A 7,510-nucleotide genomic window follows, 5' to 3' on the forward strand; every position below is an offset into this window, starting at 1 on the left:
CATCCCCGGAGCTCTGTTTTTCACCTACTTTTGCATGTAGCCTAAAGAAATGGGGTCCTGATTTTGACTGGGATATTCAGATACTTAAAAACAAGATTTAAAATAAACTTCTTTATGTATAAATATTAAAGACATTTTATCCTGAAATTTATCTTAGAAAATCATTTAAAAATGATGTTATTTCTACTCACTTAGACATGCTGCGATAAAATATCCCTATTAAACCAATGCCCCACAGCTGTTTTCCTCACTCTCCTTGTGGAAGGAAATGGTAGCGGTTTCACATTTGGCTGGTGTGTCTACTTCGGTTCCTAGACACAGTAGAAGTGTAGCACCCCCTGGTGTTCCTCTACCGGTCATTACATTGATTAAACGGGTCATAGAATCACATGGAAAGTGCCMTTCAGAACAGTTTTTGACATAGGATTCAATAACGACTTCTGATGTAGAAATTAATATTTGTTTTACAGAATTATGTGAAATGCTTACCGCATAACAAGCCTCCAGACCTCGGATGAATCATTCATCAGTAACTGAGCTTCGCTGATCTGCCCGATAACCACAATTTGAGGGTGAAGTTTCCTCAAGAGAAACTCACCACTGTGACACCATGAAGATAAGATATCATAAATATGTTTATACATTATACTCTGATTGCATCTACTGGTTGGTATTAACACCAAGACCAAGGCTGAGCCCTCCCAGACCAACCCGCTGCGGCGAGCACTTGCTTTTCTGGCCCTGGTAAGGAACCTTGGCCACCAGAGTGTTCTGTGTTTTCTTTGTGAAGTAGCTTGGAACAGTCCACCCTGCAGTTGGATGGAAAAAAAATGCTCACACACTTCTCACTATGCTAGAGGATAACCCAGCCACATCAACTGCCTCTTGTTAAATTAATTCTGAGAAGTCAGTTCTGAGTGCAATGCAAAGGATTTTATACAACTGCTATGTCTCAGTCAGAACATGTTTCTGCAAATACAAGTTTAGAGTAAAATATCTAGGACTACACAAGCAAATCTTACCAAACACGAATTAAAAAGACAAAAACTACAAGCAAAGTTGGAAAAAAGAAAGTGTCTTATATATTGCAGCATCAAGCACAAAGTAGAAGCATTTGGGACTCTCTCAGAATGGATCAGGCAATGAAAGAAAGTACCACCATGAGGGGACAGTCACATAACGCAATAAAAATATATTCAACATATACAATACCCATGAAAACACTTTTCAAGAAAAGGAAGACATATGAGACCTCAAAACACATCTTTATCTTCAACACAAACTATCACTGAATTTCTTCAGAAACCTGTCAGACCTAGGTGACATCTAAAATTAGCTTTGTCTTGCACAAAACTCATTCGATTTTGAGTTTTGATATGTCAAATATGTCAGTTTTAAATTCACAGTTTTGTTAAAAAGTTTAAAAACATCTTCATTCATTAATATATTTTCTTATCTCTGCTCTTTCTGAAAATCTTTTAGGTTTTTTTTTTCTTAAGGATGGAAGGAAATTGCCTCATTGTGGTAAGATTGAACACATAATATACAGCAAACCTCTCTGAGAAATTCTTATGAGAAAATTCGTATACAGCACAAGTACATTAGCTTACTTTACCCTTATCATCCTTACAGAAAATAGACAGTTTTAATCAATCTATGTAAGTATAACTGCATGTACATGCAGTACTTTGGAAATAAACAAACCACACTGCTACATTACTACCCCTGAAATACAAGCTTCACACACATATACACAATCATTACTATATAGATTACTATATGGATTTTTTTTTATGTTTTCTTTTGTGGGTCAAGATTATAAACATTATATTTACTGGAACACTAGTTCAAATGTGTCTATTTCCTAATTATCATTTTTTTCCCCAGTGTTTAATTGGTATGACCATTGCACAGAAAAGAAATGATGCTGTTACTATTGAAGAGTAAGAGCAGATGCTGATAGAGGACATATTACCAGTCAACAGCTGTGAATGAATATTCCCTCTCACAGGAAAAAAACTAACAAGCAAAAAAAAAAAAACCTTTGTTCCCAAAAAAGAAGGGCTACTGGGCATCTGGCAATTAGCCATTATTAGCTGCCCTGCCCAAACTCTATGGGCAAACTGCCCATGTATCTTTTAGGCAATATACACAATTTCAGCCTCATAGTTTTCAACTATCTTAAAATAATCTTTCATTTTGTAATGTGAATATATGAATAGTACTTAATTATGACAATACATCAAAACAACAGAAAAAAAACTCTTAATTCCCTATTACAGTATATGTTCTATTGCACTTCTGGAGCAATAAAGGTCAACAAGGGACTTTTTTTTTAAACCAATTTTAGGCAATTTGCTCTTAGGTATTTCCATAGTTGAGAAATACTAATATAATATGTTCACATGCTACTAAATAAATAGCAGTGCAGGTGCAGCAAAAGAATATTTCCAATAATGTATTAAATGTAGTTATGAACAATGATTCATTAGAACAATCTTTAGGATGCTAAGAAATAAAGGCAAATTATCCATCCAGATAAAAGATAATGAAACAAYAGATTAAAAAAAAATTAAAAAAGAAAGTTTATTTCCAGGTCCAATTATTTCTAGCCATTAGTCTTTCCTTGACAGAATACTTAACGTATTAATGCATGAATGAAATATTTGTCTTTGCATTGCAGGGTCATCTATTTAAATGTCAGTTTAATAGCTCATTACATAAAACCCTAGGGTGAAATCCGAGCCCTCTGTCCTATTATTTCCAGTGAGACCAGAGTTCAACCAGGACATTCGTCTGTTTCTTAAATGCATGGAAATTACAGTCTTTCAAGGACAATAAAATCTGTTCTGGGCAAATTAAAAATTATTAAGGTATCTAAGCCCTTCTTGAGTCTATTGAGTAAGTTCTGTAAAATAATAGCTAATAGAAATGTGGAGGTGACAGAAACGTTAGAGGTATGTGGAAGAGATTTTGCCATACAGCAGTCTCATATATTAATTTTCATTACTGTGTTTTCTTAAATTATTGTTACTGCTTTGCAATTCCCATACTTTGTTTTTATGCAACTCCCCAAACACTTTATTAGCATTACAGCATTACCAAGTCTATTTAATAAACGGAAAAAACAAGGCAGGGAGAATAATTTACTTTCTCCTCTGGATATGTCAAGGTAAATGTGATGTTAGGAGTCCTGTGTGACCAGTCTGAGAAATAAAAGAGGAGGAACACCAGGCCAAAGGGCAGCATTCTCTTTCCTTTGAGCTAAAATCTCTAAAAGGTTTGGGAGAATGTCCAGTATTTCTCCRCCTGTGATCTGATTTTATGATCTAGTGGTGAAAAAGTCATTAAAAATATAAGCCTATTCATTCCTTTGTAAAGCTATATGCTATCTTTAAGATAAAATAATGAAGTTAGACAACAGCTATCAGGAGATGATTTGAGAGACATTTTGAGAGATCTGGGAGAGAAGACTTCAAAGTCCATTCTGTGACAACTAGATAATGCTTCTTCATAGTGCTAGTAGCACCAGTACATACAGATCTGTACAGATTTCATTGTAATCGGAAAGTTAAATCAAATACCAATTATTTTTAACAGTACAGCCCGTATGGGGCCAGAAAAAATAGAAAATTTTATACAAAAATGATAATCTGACTCCTCTAAATTTAACCGACCTCCATCAAATAAATAATTTTGCTTCAAATCAACACTCCTCTTTTCCTTCTAGAAAATCTCTCATTATGTGACACAAAAAAAATCACTTTCCAAATACAGTAAAATATAGTATTAGAAACTTTGCGCTCTTCATCATTTCATAGGCATCTTCAAAACAAATAATTGATACTAAGCTAAGTAGGATTTCTATCTAGGAAGAAGAGCCTCAAAATAAAGCCAATGTTTCAAATAAAGCATTTAAATAAAACCAGAGATCTAGAAGCTTGTACTAGAAGCACTGTATTTTAAGAATGCAGTTAATGTATGCAGCAGTTGTTCCACCTGCTCTGCAAGTATAATATTCATTTGCCTAATAGATTCTAAATAAAAACTGCAATCAGTCACCACAGAAATTGCACATCATTACATAAGAGACAGCCATTGATTACCAGATGCAAACATTGAACTGGATTTCTACTTTTGTTTTTCAAATAAGATAGTTTTTCATTCTTATATCCTACCTAAAATCTAGAGCATTTCCCAATTTTTTAAGGTTCTAAAATTACAATTCAATCACRTATTATACTAAAATGACTTCAATTACTATCTATTTTTAAGGATATTTTTGATGTATGATTCCCATTATTTTAATTACAGGGCAGAGGCACAAATCTGTTTTTGCTTCACTTCCCCCATCCAATTATATGATCTACTCTGTACATTATTAGCAGTTTTCTTTTTTTTGCAGAACTTCAAGAGGTAAATTGTTCTCAAATTGCAGCAGAGAATATTCAAAATTCATTTTTTTTTTTAAGGCTACAGAACTTCTATTCCTTTTTGAAACAACTCTTTTTTTTTGTAAAACCAAGTAACACTTTTACTCAATTACTATATCTTGAACTATAATTTTTGCAAAGTTAAAATCTGCTTTCTAGTGGCTTATGAAAACAAATGCCAGTAATATCATATGGAAACATACCAGTCATTCATCTAGTTCAGAGGCTTGACTCTGCCTCAATAACTTGATCATATCCTTCAGAGAATGGCCCAAAACTCCATTTTCAGTTGTGAAGAACTGTACTGTAAAACTCTTTCCTCTGAGCTCAGTTAATTCTTTTATCTTCCAGCTGGCAGTGATGAYGGTCTCTCATGATTTTCATTCCAGCTACAACTGTTTAACTAGTATTTTTTGTTTGCTTGTTTTTCTTTTCRTTGTAGTGGAATTTTATTTTTCTTGTAATTAATTTCCAAATGTTTAAAATAAATCCATCCTCTTCAAGTGTTTTTTTTAGTAAGGAATAAATGAAAGTATCAGACATGTAAATGTTAAACTTTGTCATATCTGCCCCTGTCCYTCTCAAAATGAGTTGGGACCTCTCCTGCCACATAACCTGGAATTTCAACAACTTCAGGAAGATTCRGTCAAGGCAGAAAGTTTGGTGTAAAGAGAATATTTTACAAAGTAMGGCCTAGAAATCCTGACTCTTTTGTGCTTGTAAACCTGTATACTGAGTATAAGCAGAGGGTAAAACAGGTTATAATAGATTAATTCCTCACCCTCAAACATTTCTAGGCCCAGAACAGGTCAAGGGAAATGGCTTTTATTTCAGTCACATCCAAATGATGCTTCCTCTCCTTGTGCCTCAAAACTACAGCTGAAGACTGTAAGGAGAAATCACCTAGAGATGCCAGCCTGTAGGAGGAGCAACAGCCAAAGTGGTGACATTATAGTCCAAAGTTTGCCTCTTTCTTCCCCAGTGAACTCATCTTGTCTACTTGGGTCCTAAATTCTCCAAAATGAGGTCCCTATGCATGTCCCTATGCAAGGGTGGCCACTCTAGGCTACTTCAGTGTGGTCAGTCAGATCTCTACTCAATTTCTACAGCTCTGCAAATGGCATTAATACATACAATGATAAAGCTATAGAAAATTTCAAACTGCAGGTTAAGCTTTTGCATTTATTCATTTTTCTTGCAGAAAGAACATCTGTGAAAACAAGTAAAATTGCAAAGAATAGCCTTTTTGGCTAAGTTAATTTGTTTAAAACCTGGAACATGGAAAACATGGAAGAGCTAAGAACTACTAAGAGCTAGAAAAAACTGAAGCAATCTTACCAACCAATTAATTTTAGACGAGTACTCATTAATATATTATAGGAAAACCTACTCTGCCCTACCAGATGGAAAAAGAAATAAAGAGGAAAGGCTATTGCTATGATGTTTATGTAATTTAGAAATACTGATGAGAAGATGCCCAGGTATAACAGAGAAGACAAAATATTTGGGATTCGAAACTTGAAACTTAGAGCTTAAGTAATACAGACACTGAATTACAAATAGGCAAGAAAGTAGGTAATAATAAAACAAAACTAAACAAGTAAATAGAAAAAAAAGAAAACTTTGGCAGTGCATACAGCTTTCTCAGTTTCTAAATATTTAATAATGTAAATTCAGGAAAAATACTTACATTTACTAATTTTTCTTGGGTAACAGAAACATGGCATCTCCCTAGTCTCTTTTTATGTATTAATGTAGGGTTTTAAACAATAGACTTTACTTACTTGTCATAGTCYGGCAATCTCAAATCTTCTTGAAAAAGCGTATCATATCCACAGTGGGAAGAAGGGTTGACTTCACCTCATTACCCTAACATGATGTTGCCATAAACTGCCAGAGAAAAACAGAACTTAAGTGCAGAGTTCCTGAGGGTTCTAACAGGTAAAAAGGTGGCCTGCAACTTAAGTTCCACCTGCACACACACCTGCCTCCCACACAGAGTGTTTTAATGGAAAAAATAGGTTCAAGACTTCTATCAATTTAAACAGCAGTTTAGACTGCTATTAGTTCCTCCTGTGCATACTGAGCACATCAATACTAGAAATTTAAGCTTGTGTATGTAGAAAGCTGTTAAGTCACTTAATATCYCTGGAAGCAGGTACCTGAACTCAAATTTGACCTTAATATTACTGTAAATACCTGATTGCAATCATACCTGATTGCCTCACAGTATTTCATTGTCTAAATCTTTAAGTTTTATACCTAGCAAATCTGCTTTGATTCACTTTTATAAATAAGCTAATAGCTCAGAGATCTTTAATGTAGGTAATGTGTTAAAATTAAAGTTTTTTTTTTTAAAGAAAACATGCATGTTCCTAAATGAGGAATAGATGATAAAAGTTAGCTGCTCCTAACTTTCTTTAGTTTTGTCTCAAAATAAAAAKTCAATATTGTTTATTTGAAATTTAAGCAAATGTATGACGGATGAAGTTTATACTGAAAGCAAGATTATCTGTAAAGCTATAAATCTAGAAGCTATGCAAACATAGATCAGTTCTTAAACCTCTACAGCTTTTTTCTTTCTAGAAAGCCAATAAAAGGCAAACTAGATATGTGACTATTTGGATAAAAGAAATCYAGCTAATTCTTTCCAGTAGGAGAAAAAATGGTACAAATTACATTGAATARGTATATTTTTGCTTATAAAATCACCTTTCAAGTTTGTGTTTCTTAGAACAGAAAGTTCCTGTTTCAAWCTGGCATTACTTTAGTTCTAGTACGTTTCCAGAAGAAAACAGATAAAACTTTTGAATTACTGTTTTCAATTGGGTGTACATTTCTACCTTAAGAAGATTTTAAGAACAAAGAAAAGCAATAATTCCATTACGAAAATCTTGCAATTATGAAAATTTTGCTATTGTATAATTTCCTTTTCAGAAAGAAAAGGTAAATGACTTACTGCAAGTACTTTTATTTAGAATCTCTCTCTTTGGCTTAGGTAAGGTACATGCGCAGCCATTGCTTCCCCAAAGGGCCATACAAGTGCTTAAATTCACCAGGAAAATCCAGTTTCTGGA

General features: G+C 33.8%; 1 protein-coding gene across 3 annotated transcripts in view; it reads right to left on the reverse strand.

Annotated features, from left to right (window-relative positions):
• ZMYND8 (zinc finger MYND-type containing 8) overlaps window positions 1–6,266 on the reverse strand; it is a 58,631-nt gene extending 52,365 nt beyond the window's left edge. For all 3 annotated transcript variants that reach the window (XM_026041924.1, XM_026041925.1, XM_026041923.1), the window contains exon 1: window positions 6,218–6,266. The gene's annotated coding sequence lies outside the window, so the exon portion shown is untranslated. The remainder of the gene's footprint in view (window positions 1–6,217) is intronic.
• Between the last annotated feature and the right edge of the window lie 1,244 nt (window positions 6,267–7,510).

This window comes from Nothoprocta perdicaria, unplaced genomic scaffold (genome assembly GCF_003342845.1).
Source record: "Nothoprocta perdicaria isolate Ctin4 unplaced genomic scaffold, notPer1 scaffold_3, whole genome shotgun sequence".
Taxonomy (NCBI): Eukaryota; Metazoa; Chordata; class Aves; order Tinamiformes; family Tinamidae; genus Nothoprocta; species Nothoprocta perdicaria.